Here is a 12,579-nt window from a genome sequence, read left to right on the forward strand (position 1 = left end):
ATTGCTTAAATCGCATTTTCTCGGCGAGCTGAGCATTTTTTCTGAATTGTGCCGCTCCCGTCACTCTGGTTAGGTTGGCATCGAAAAAAACGCTCTCGGGTGCTTTAGAGTGCCGAGTTTATTACTGCGCATTAAGAAATGACCACCTCCAACGTTTGGTTTATGTTTTATAAGCATTTTTAATTTTATTGCTTAAATCGCATTTTCTCGGCGAGCTGAGCACTTTTTCTGAATTGTGCCGCTCCCGTCACTCTGGTTAGGTTGGCATCGAAAAAAATGCTCTCGGGTGCTTTAGAGTGCCGAGTTATTCACTGCGCATGAAGAAATGACCACCTCCAACGTTTGGTTTATGTTTTATAAGTATTTTTAATTTTATTGCTTAAAAGGCATTTTCTCGGCGAGCTAAACACTTTTTCTGAATTGTGCCGCTCCCGTCACTCTGGTTAGGTTGGCATCGAAAAAAACGCTCTCGGGTGCTTTAGAGTGCCGAGTTTATCACTGCGCATGAAGAAATGACCACCTCCAACGTTTGGTTTATGTTTTATAAGCATTTTTAATTTTATTGCTTAAATCGCATTTTCTCGGCGAGCTGAGCGCTTTTTCTGAATTGTGCCGCTCCCGTCACTCTGGTTAGGTTGGCATCGAAAAAAACGCTCTCGGGTGCTTTAGAGTGCCGAGTTATTCACTGTGCATGAAGAAATGACCACCTCCAACGTTTGGTTTATGTTTAATAAGCATTTTTAATTTTATTGCTTAAATCGCATTTTCCCGGCGAGCTGAGCGCTTTTTCTGAATTGTGCCGCTCCCGTCACTCTGGTTAGGTTGGCATCGAAAAAAACGCTCTCGGGTGCTTTAGAGTGCCGAGTTATTCACTGCGCATGAAGAAATGACCACCTCCAACGTTTGGTTTATGTTTAATAAGCATTTTTAATTTTATTGCTTAAATCGCATTTTCTCGGCGAGCTGAGCACTTTTTCTGAATTGTGCCGCTCCCTTCACTCTGGTTAGGTTGGCATCGAAAAAAACGCTCTCGGGTGCTTTAGAGTGCCGAGTTTATTACTGCGCATTAAGAAATGACCATCTCCAACGTTTGGTTTATGTTTTATAAGCATTTTTAATTTTATTGCTTAAATCGCATTTTCTCGGCGAGCTGAGCGCTTTTTCTGAATTGTGCCGCTCCCGTCACTCTGGTTAGGTTGGCATCGAAAAAAACGCTCTCGGGTGCTTTAGAGTGCCGAGTTTATTACTGCGCATTAAGAAATAACCACCTCCAACGTTTGGTTTATGTTTTATAAGCATTTTTAATTTTATTGCTTAAATCGCATTTTCTCGGCGAGCTGAGCACTTTTCTGAATTGTGCCGCTCCCGTCACTCTGGTTAGGTTGGCATCGAAAAAAACGCTCTCGGGTGCTTTAGAGTGCCGAGTTTATTACTGTGCATTAAGAAATGACCACCTCCAACGTTTGGTTTATGTTTTATAAGCATTTTTAATTTTATTGCTTAAATCCATTTTCTCGGCGAGCTGAGCACTTTTTCTGAATTGTGCCGCTCCCGTCACTCTGGTTAGGTTGGCATCGAAAAAAACGCTCACGGGTGCTTTAGAGTGCCGAGTTTATTACTGCGCATTAAGAAATGACCACCTCCAACGTTTGGTTTATGTTTTATAAGCATTTTTAATTTTATTGCTTAAATCGCATTTTCTCGGCGAGCTGAGCACTTTTTCTGAATTGTGCCGCTCCCGTCACTCTGGTTAGGTTGGCATCGAAAAAAACGCTCTCGGGTGCTTTAGAGTGCCGAGTTATTCACTGCGCATGAAGAAATGACCACCTCCAACGTTTGGTTTATGTTTTATAAGCATTTTAAATTTTATTGCTTAAATCGCATTTTCTCGGCGAGCTGAGCACTTTTTCTGAATTGTGCCGCTCCCGTCACTCTGGTTAGGTTGGCATCGAAAAAAACGCTCTCGGGTGCTTTAGAGTGCCGAGTTTATCACTGCGCATGAAGAAATGACCACCTCCAACGTTTGGTTTATGTTTTATAAGCATTTTTAATTTTATTGCTTAAATCGCATTTTCTCGGCGAGCTGAGCACTTTTTCTGAATTGTGCCGCTCCCGTCACTCTGGTTAGGTTGGCATCGAAAAAAACGCTCTCGGGTGCTTTAGAGTGCCGAGTTTATTACTGCGCATTAAGAAAAGACCACCTCCAACGTTTGGTTTATGTTTTATAAGCATTTTTAATTTTATTGCTTAAATCGCATTTTCTCGGCGAGCTGAGCACTTTTTCTGAATTGTGCCGCTCCCGTCACTCTGGTTAGGTTGGCATCGAAAAAAACGCTCTCGGGTGCTTTAGAGTGCCGAGTTTATCACTGCGCATGAAGAAATGACCACCTCCAACGTTTGGTTTATGTTTTATAAGCATTTTTAATTTTATTGCTTAAATCGCATTTTCTCGGCGAGCTGAGCACTTTTTCTGAATTGTGCCGCTCCCGTCACTCTGGTTAGGTTGGCATCGAAAAAAACGCTCTCGGGTGCTTTAGAGTGCCGAGTTTATTACTGCGCATTAAGAAATGACCACCTCCAACGTTTGGTTTATGTTTTATAAGCATTTTTAATTTTATTGCTTAAATCGCATTTTCTCGGCGAGCTGAGCACTTTTTCTGAATTGTGCCGCTCCCGTCACTCTGGTTAGGTTGGCATCGAAAAAAACGCTCTCGGGTGCTTTAGAGTGCCGAGTTTATCACTGCGCATTAAGAAATGACCACCTCCAACGTTTGGTTTATGTTTTATAAGCATTTTTAATTTTATTGCTTAAATCGCATTTTCTCGGCGAGCTGAGCACTTTTTCTGAATTGTGCCGCTCCCGTCACTCTGGTTAGGTTGGCATCGAAAAAAACGCTCTCGGGTGCTTTAGAGTGCCGAGTTATTCACTGCGCATGAAGAAATGACCACCTCCAACGTTTGGTTTATGTTTAATAAGCATTTTTAATTTTATTGCTTGAATCGCATTTTCTCGGTGAGCTGAGCACTTTTTCTGAATTGTGCCGCTCCCGTCACTCTGGTTAGGTTGGCATCGAAAAAAACGCTCTCGGGTGCTTTAGAGTGCCGAGTTTATCACTGCGCATGAAGAAATGACCACCTCCAACGTTTAGTTTATGTTTTATAAGCATTTTTAATTTTATTGCTTAAATCGCATTTTCTCGGCGAGCTGAGCGCTTTTTCTGAATTGTGCCGCTCCCGTCACTCTGGTTAGGTTGGCATCGAAAAAAACGCTCTCGGGTGCTTTAGAGTGCCGAGTTTATTACTGCGCATGAAGAAATGACCACCTCCAACGTTTGGTTTATGTTTTATAAGCATTTTTAATTGTATTGCTTAAATCGCATTTTCTCGGCGAGCTGAGCGCTTTTTCTGAATTCTGCCGCTCCCGTCACTCTGGTTAGGTTGGCATCGAAAAAAACGCTCTCGGGTGCTTTAGAGTGCCGAGTTATTCACTGCGCATGAAGAAATGACCACCTCCAACGTTTGGTTTATGTTTAATAAGCATTTTTAATTTTATTGCTTAAATCGCGTTTTCTCGGCGAGCTGAGAACTTTTTCTGAATTGTGCCGCTCCCGTCACTCTGGTTAGGTTGGCATCGAAAAAAACGCTCTCGGGTGCTTTAGAGTGCCGAGTTTATTACTGCGCATTAAGAAATGACCACCTCCAACGTTTGGTTTATGTTTTATAAGCATTTTTAATTTTATTGCTTAAATCGCATTTTCTCGGCGAGCTGAGCACTTTTTCTGAATTGTGCCGCTCCCGTCACTCTGGTTAGGTTGGCATCGAAAAAAACGCTCTCGGGTGCTTTAGAGTGCCGAGTTATTCACTGCGCACGAAGAAATGACCACCTCCAACGTTTGGTTTATGTTTTATAAGCATTTTTAATTTTATTGCTTAAATCGCATTTTCTCGGCGAGCTGAGCGCTTTTTCTGAATTGTGCCGCTCCCGTCACTCTGGTTAGGTTGGCATCGAAAAAAACGCTCTCGGGTGCTTTAGAGTGCCGAGTTTATTACTGCGCATTTAGAAATGACCACCTCCAACGTTTGGTTTATGTTTTATAAGCATTTTTAATTTTATTGCTTAAATCGCATTTTCTCGGCGAGCTGAGCACTTTTTCTGAATTGTGCCGCTCCCGTCACTCTGGTTAGGTTGGCATCGAAAAAAACGCTCTCGGGTGCTTTAGAGTGCCGAGTTTATTACTGCGCATTAAGAAATGACCACCTCCAACGTTTGGTTTATGTTTTATAAGCATTTTTAATTTTATTGCTTAAATCGCATTTTCTCGGCGAGCTGAGCACTTTTTCTGAATTGTGCCGCTCCCGTCACTCTGGTTAGGTTGGCATCGAAAAAAACGCTCTCGGGTGCTTTAGAGTGCCGAGTTTATCACTGCGCATGAAGAAATGACCACCTCCAACGTTTGGTTTATGTTTTATAAGCATTTTTAATTTTATTGCTTAAATCGCATTTTCTCGGCGAGCTGAGCGCTTTTTCTGAATTGTGCCGCTCCCGTCACTCTGGTTAGGTTGGCATCGAAAAAAACACTCTCGGGTGCTTTAGAGTGCCGAGTTTATCACTGCGCATGAAGAAATGACCACCTCCAACGTTTGGTTTATGTTTTATAAGCATTTTTAATTTTATTGCTTAAATCGCATTTTCTCGGTGAGCTGAGCGCTTTTTCTGAATTGTGCCGCTCCCGTAACTCTGGTTAGGTTGGCATCGAAAAAAACGCTCTCGGGTGCTTTAGAGTGCCGAGTTTATCACTGCGCATGAAGAAATGACCACTTCCAACGTTTGGTTTATGTTTTATAAGCATTTTTAATTTTATTGCTTAAATCGCATTTTCTCGGCGAGCTGAGCACTTTTTCTGAATTGTGCCGCTCCCGTCACTCTGGTTAGGTTGGCATCGAAAAAAACGCTCTCGGGTGCTTTAGAGTGCCGAGTTTATTACTGCGCATTAAGAAATGACCACCTCCAACGTTTGGTTTATGTTTTATAAGCATTTTTAATTTTATTGCTTAAATCGCATTTTCTCGGCGAGCTGAGCACTTTTTCTGAATTGTGCCGCTCCCGTCACTCTGGTTAGGTTGGCAACGAAAAAAACGCTCTCGGGTGCTTTAGAGTGCCGAGTTATTCACTGCGCATGAAGAAATGACCACCTCCAACGTTTGGTTTATGTTTTATAAGCATTTTTAATTTTATTGCTTAAATCGCATTTTCTCGGCGAGCTGAGCACTTTTTCTGAATTGTGCCGCTCCCGTCACTCTGGTTAGGTTGGCATCGAAAAAAACGCTCTCGGGTGCTTTAGAGTGCCGAGTTTATTACTGCGCATTAAGAAATGACCACCTCCAACGTTTGGTTTATGTTTTATAAGCATTTTTAATTTTAGTGCTTAAATCGCATTTTCTCGGCGAACTGAGCACTTTTTCTGAATTGTGCCGCTCCCGTCACTCTGGTTAGGTTGGCATCGAAAAAAACGCTCTCGGGTGCTTTAGAGTGCCGAGTTTATCACTGCGCATGAAGAAATGACCACCTCCAACGTTTGGTTTATGTTTAATAAGCATTTTTAATTTTATTGCTTAAATCGCATTTTCTCGGCGAGCTGAGCACTTTTTCTGAATTGTGCCGCTCCCGTCACTCTGGTTGGATTGGCATCGAAAAAAACGCTCTCGGGTGCTTTAGAGTGCCGACTTTATCACTGCGCATGAAGAAATGACCACCTCCAACGTTTGGTTTATGTTTTATAAGCATTTTTAATTTTATTGCTTAAATCGCATTTTCTCGGCGAGCTGAGCACTTTTTCTGAATTGTGCCGCTCCCGTCACTCTGGTTAGGTTGGCATCGAAAAAAACGCTCACGGGTGCTTTAGAGTGCCGAGTTTATTACTGCGCATTAAGAAATGACCACCTCCAACGTTTGGTTTATGTTTTATAAGCATTTTTAATTTTATTGCTTAAATCGCATTTTCTCGGCGAGCTGAGCACTTTTTCTGAATTGTGCCGCTCCCGTCACTCTGGTTAGGTTGGCATCGAAAAAAACGCTCTCGGGTGCTTTAGAGTGCCGAGTTATTCACTGCGCATGAAGAAATGACCACCTCCAACGTTTGGTTTATGTTTTATAAGCATTTTTAATTTTATTGCTTAAATCGCATGCATTTTCTCGGCGAGCTGAGCACTTTTTCTGAATTGTGCCGCTCCCGTCACTCTGGTTAGGTTGGCATCGAAAAAAACGCTCTCGGGTGCTTTAGAGTGCCGAGTTTATCACTGCGCATGAAGAAATGACCACCTCCAACGTTTGGTTTATGTTTTATAAGCATTTTTAATTGTATTGCTTAAATCGCATTTTCTCGGCGAGCTGAGCACTTTTTCTGAATTGTGCCGCTCCCGTCACTCTGGTTAGGTTGGCATCGAAAAAAACGCTCTCGGGTGCTTTAGAGTGCCGAGTTTATTACTGCGCATTAAGAAATGACCACCTCCAACGTTTGGTTTTATGTTTTATAAGCATTTTTAATTTTATTGCTTAAATCGCATTTTCTCGGCGAGCTGAGCACTTTTTCTGAATTGTGCCGCTCCCGTCACTCTGGTTAGGTTGGCATCGAAAAAAACGCTCTCGGGTGCTTTAGAGTGCCGAGTTATTCACTGCGCATGAAGAAATGACCACCTCCAACGTTTGGTTTATGTTTTATAAGCATTTTTAATTTTATTTCTTAAATCGCATTTTCTCGGCGAGCTGAGCACTTTTTCTGAATTGTGCCGCTCCCGTCACTCTGGTTAGGTTGGCATCGAAAAAAACGCTCTCGGGTGCTTTAGAGTGCCGAGTTTATCACTGCGCATGAAGAAATGACCACCTCCAACGTTTGGTTTATGTTTTATAAGCATTTTTAATTTTATTGCTTAAATCGCATTTTCTCGGCGAGCTGAGCGCTTTTTCTGAATTGTGCCGCTCCCGTCACTCTGGTTAGGTTGGCATCGAAAAAAACGCTTTCGGGTGCTTTAGAGTGCCGAGTTATTCACTGCGCATGAAGAAATGACCACCTCCAACGTTTGGTTTATGTTTAATAAGCATTTTTAATTTTATTGCTTAAATCGCATTTTCTCGGCGAGCTGAGCGCTTTTTCTGAATTGTGCCGCTCCCGTCACTCTGGTTAGGTTGGCATTGAAAAAAACGCTCTCGGGTGCTTTAGAGTGCCGAGTTATTCACTGCGCATGAAGAAATGACCACCTCCAACGTTTGGTTTATGTTTAATAAGCATTTTTAATTTTATTGCTTAAATCGCATTTTCTCGGCGAGCTGAGCACTTTTTCTGAATTGTGCCGCTCCCGTCACTCTGGTTAGGTTGGCATCGAAAAAAACGCTCTCGGGTGCTTTAGAGTGCCGAGTTTATTACTGCGCATTAAGAAATGACCACCTCCAACGTTTGGTTTATGTTTTATAAGCATTTTTAATTTTATTGCTTAAATCGCATTTTCTCGGCGAGCTGAGCACTTTTTCTGAATTGTGCCGCTCCCGTCACTCTGGTTAGGTTGGCATCGAAAAAAACGCTCTCGGGTGCTTTAGAGTGCCGAGTTATTCACTGCGCACGAAGAAATGACCACCTCCAACGTTTGGTTTATGTTTTATAAGCATTTTTAATTTTATTGCTTAAATCGCATTTTCTCGGCGAGCTGAGCGCTTTTTCTGAATTGTGCCGCTCCCGTCACTCTGGTTAGGTTGGCATCGAAAAAAACGCTCTCGGGTGCTTTAGAGTGCCGAGTTTATTACTGCGCATTAAGAAATGACCACCTCCAACGTTTGGTTTATGTTTTATAAGCATTTTTAATTGTATTGCTTAAATCGCATTTTCTCGGCGAGCTGAGCACTTTTTCTGAATTGTGCCGCTCCCGTCACTCTGGTTAGGTTGGCATCGAAAAAAACGCTCTCGGGTGCTTTAGAGTGCCGAGTTTATTACTGCGCATTAAGAAATGACCACCTCCAACGTTTGGTTTATGTTTTATAAGCATTTTTAATTTTATTGCTTAAATCGCATTTTCTCGGCGAGCTGAGCACTTTTTCTGAATTGTGCCGCTCCCGTCACTCTGGTTAGGTTGGCATCGAAAAAAACGCTCTCGGGTGCTTTAGAGTGCCGAGTTTATCACTGCGCATGAAGAAATGACCACCTCCAACGTTTGGTTTATGTTTTATAAGCATTTTTAATTTTATTGCTTAAATCGCATTTTCTCGGCGAGCTGAGCACTTTTTCTGAATTGTGCCGCTCCCGTCACTCTGGTTAGGTTGGCATCGAAAAAAACGCTCTCGGGTGCTTTAGAGTGCCGAGTTTATTACTGCGCATTAAGAAATGACCACCTCCAACGTTTGGTTTATGTTTTATAAGCATTTTTAATTTTATTGCTTAAATCGCATTTTCTCGGCGAGCTGAGCACTTTTTCTGAATTGTGCCGCTCCCGTCACTCTGGTTAGGTTGGCATCGAAAAAAATGCTCTCGGGTGCTTTAGAGGGCCGAGTTTATTACTGCGCATTAAGAAATGACCACCTCCAACGTTTGGTTTATGTTTTATAAGCATTTTTAATTTTATTGCTTAAATCGCATTTTCTCGGCGAGCTGAGCACTTTTTCTGAATTGTGCCGCTCCCGTCACTCTAGTTAGGTTGGCATCGAAAAAAACGCTCTCGGGTGCTTTAGAGTGCCGAGTTATTCACTGCGCACGAAGAAATGACCACCTCCAACGTTTGGTTTATGTTTTATAAGCATTTTTAATTTTATTGCTTAAATCGCATTTTCTCGGCGAGCTGAGCGCTTTTTCTGAATTGTGCCGCTCCCGTCACTCTGGTTAGGTTGGCATCGAAAAAAACGCTCTCGGGTGCTTTAGAGTGCCGAGTTTATCACTGCGCATGAAGAAATGACCACCTCCAACGTTTGGTTTATGTTTTATAAGCATTTTTAATTTTATTGCTTAAATCGCATTTTCTCGGCGAGCTGAGCACTGTTTCTGAATTGTGCCGCTCCCGTCACTCTGGTTAGGAGCATTTTTAATTTTATTGCTTAAATCGCATTTTCTCGGCGAGCTGAGCACTTTTTCTGAATTGTGCCGCTCCCGTCACTCTGGTTAGGTTGGCATCGAAAAAAACGCTCTCGGGTGCTTTAGAGTGCCGAGTTTATTACTGCGCATTAAGAAATGACCACCTCCAACGTTTGGTTTATGTTTTATAAGCATTTTTAATTTTATTTCTTAAATCGCATTTTCTCGGCGAGCTGAGCACTTTTTCTGAATTGTGCCGCTCCCGTCACTCTGGTTAGGTTGGCATCGAAAAAAACGCTCTCGGGTGCTTTAGAGTGCCGAGTTATTCACTGCGCATGAAGAAATGACCACCTCCAACGTTTGGTTTATGTTTTATAAGCATTTTTAATTTTATTGCTTAAATCGCATTTTCTCGGCGAGCTGAGCGCTTTTTCTGAATTGTGCCGCTCCCGTCACTCTGGTTAGGTTGGCATCGAAAAAAACGCTCTCGGGTGCTTTAGAGTGCCGAGTTTATCACTGCGCATGAAGAAATGACCACCTCCAACGTTTGGTTTATGTTTTATAAGCATTTTTAATTTTATTGCTTAAATCGCATTTTCTCGGCGAGCTGAGCGCTTTTTCTGAATTGTGCCGCTCCCGTCACTCTGGTTAGGTTGGCATCGAAAAAAACGCTCTCGGGTGCTTTAGAGTGCCGAGTTATTCACTGCGCATGAAGAAATGACCACATCCAACGTTTGGTTTATGTTTAATAAGCATTTTTAATTTTATTGCTTAAATCGCATTTTCTCGGCGAGCTGAGCGCTTTTTCTGAATTGTGCCGCTCCCGTCACTCTGGTTAGGTTGGCATTGAAAAAAACGCTCTCGGGTGCTTTAGAGTGCCGAGTTATTCACTGCGCATGAAGAAATGACCACCTCCAACGTTTGGTTTATGTTTAATAAGAATTTTTAATTTTATTGCTTAAATCGCATTTTCTCGGCGAGCTGAGCACTTTTTCTGAATTGTGCCGCTCCCGTCACTCTGGTTAGGTTGGCATCGAAAAAAACGCTCTCGGGTGCTTTAGAGTGCCGAGTTTATTACTGCGAATTAAGAAATGACCACCTCCAACGTTTGGTTTATGTTTTATAAGCATTTTTAATTTTATTGCTTAAATCGCATTTTCTCGGCGAGCTGAGCACTTTTTCTGAATTGTGCCGCTCCCGTCACTCTGGTTAGGTTGGCATCGAAAAAAACGCTCTCGGGTGCTTTAGAGTGCCGAGTTTATTACTGCGCATTAAGAAATGACCACCTCCAACGTTTGGTTTATGTTTTATAAGCATTTTTAATTTTATTGCTTAAATCGCATTTTCTCGGCGAGCTGAGCACTTTTTCTGAATTGTGCCGCTCCCGTCACTCTGGTTAGGTTGGCATCGAAAAAAACGCTCTCGGGTGCTTTAGAGTGCCGAGTTTATCACTGCGCATTAAGAAATGACCACCTCCAACGTTTGGTTTATGTTTTATAAGCATTTTTAATTTTATTGCTTAAATCGCATTTTCTCGGCGAGCTGAGCACTTTTTCTGAATTGTGCCGCTCCCGTCACTCTGGTTAGGTTGGCATCGAAAAAAACGCTCTCGGGTGCTTTAGAGTGCCGAGTTTATTACTGTGCATTAAGAAATGACCACCTCCAACGTTTGGTTTATGTTTTATAAGCATTTTTAATTTCATTGCTTAAATCGCATTTTCTCGGCGAGCTGAGCACTTTTTCTGAATTGTGCCGCTCCCGTCACTCTGGTTAGGTTGGCATCGAAAAAAACGCTCTCGGGTGCTTTAGAGTGCCGAGTTTATTACTGCGCATTAAGAAATGACCACCTCCAACGTTTGGTTTATGTTTTATAAGCATTTTTAATTTTATTGCTTAAATCGCATTTTCTCGGCGAGCTGAGCACTTTTTCTGAATTGTGCCGCTCCCGTCACTCTGGTTAGGTTGGCATCGAAAAAAACGCTCTCGGGTGCTTTAGAGTGCCGAGTTATTCACTGCGCATGAAGAAATGACCACCTCCAACGTTTGGTTTATGTTTAATAAGCATTTTTAATTTTATTGCTTGAATCGCATTTTCTCGGTGAGCTGAGCACTTTTTCTGAATTGTGCCGCTCCCGTCACTCTGGTTAGGTTGGCATCGAAAAAAACGCTCTCGGGTGCTTTAGAGTGCCGAGTTTATCACTGCGCATGAAGAAATGACCACCTCCAACGTTTGGTTTATGTTTTATAAGCATTTTTAATTTTATTGCTTAAATCGCATTTTCTCGGCGAGCTGAGCGCTTTTTCTGAATTGTGCCGCTCCCGTCACTCTGGTTAGGTTGGCATCGAAAAAAACGCTCTCGGGTGCTTTAGAGTGCCGAGTTTATCACTGCGCATGAAGAAATGACCACCTCCAACGTTTGGTTTATGTTTTATAAGCATTTTTAATTTTATTGCTTAAATCGCATTTTCTCGGCGAGCTGAGCACTTTTTCTGAATTGTGCCGCTCCCGTCACTCTGGTTAGGTTGGCATCGAAAAAAACGCTCTCGGGTGCTTTAGAGTGCCGAGTTTATCACTGCGCATGAAGAAATGACCACCTCCAACGTTTGGTTTATGTTTTATAAGCATTTTTAATTTTATTGCTTAAATCGCATTTTCTCGGCGAGCTGAGCGCTTTTTCTGAATTGTGCCTCTCCCGTCACTCTGGTTAGGTTGGCATCGAAAAAAACGCTCTCGGGTGCTTTAGAGTGCCGAGTTATTCACTGCGCATGAAGAAATGACCACCTCCAACGTTTGGTTTATGTTTAATAAGCATTTTTAATTTAAATTGCTTAAATCGCATTTTCTCGGCGAGCTGAGCACTTTTTCTGAATTCTGCCGCTCCCGTCACTCTGGTTAGGTTGGCATCGAAAAAAACGCTCTCGGGTGCTTTAGAGTGCCGAGTTTATTACTGCGCATTAAGAAATGACCACCTCCAACGTTTGGTTTATGTTTAATAAGCATTTTTAATTTTATTGCTTAAATCGCATTTTCTCGGCGAGCTGAGCGCTTTTTCTGAATTGTGCCGCTCCCGTCACTCTGGTTAGGTTGGCATTGAAAAAAACGCTCTCGGGTGCTTTAGAGTGCCGAGTTATTCACTGCGCATGAAGAAATGACCACCTCCAACGTTTGGTTTATGTTTAATAAGCATTTTTAATTTTATTGCTTAAATCGCATTTTCTCGGCGAGCTGAGCACTTTTTCTGAATTGTGCCGCTCCCGTCACTCTGGTTAGGTTGGCATCGAAAAAAACGCTCTCGGGTGCTTTAGAGTGCCGAGTTTATTACTGCGCATTAAAAAATGACCACCTCCAACGTTTGGTTTATGTTTTATAAGCATTTTTAATTTTATTGCTTAAATCGCATTTTCTCGGCGAGCTGAGCACTTTTTCTGAATTGTGCCGCTCCCGTCACTCTGGTTAGGTTGGCATCGAAAAAAACGCTCTCGGGTGCTTTAGAGTGCCGAGTTATTCACTGCGCACGAAGAAATGACC

Source organism: Syngnathus typhle, unplaced genomic scaffold (assembly GCF_033458585.1).
Source record: "Syngnathus typhle isolate RoL2023-S1 ecotype Sweden unplaced genomic scaffold, RoL_Styp_1.0 HiC_scaffold_24, whole genome shotgun sequence".
Classification (NCBI taxonomy): Eukaryota; Metazoa; Chordata; class Actinopteri; order Syngnathiformes; family Syngnathidae; genus Syngnathus; species Syngnathus typhle.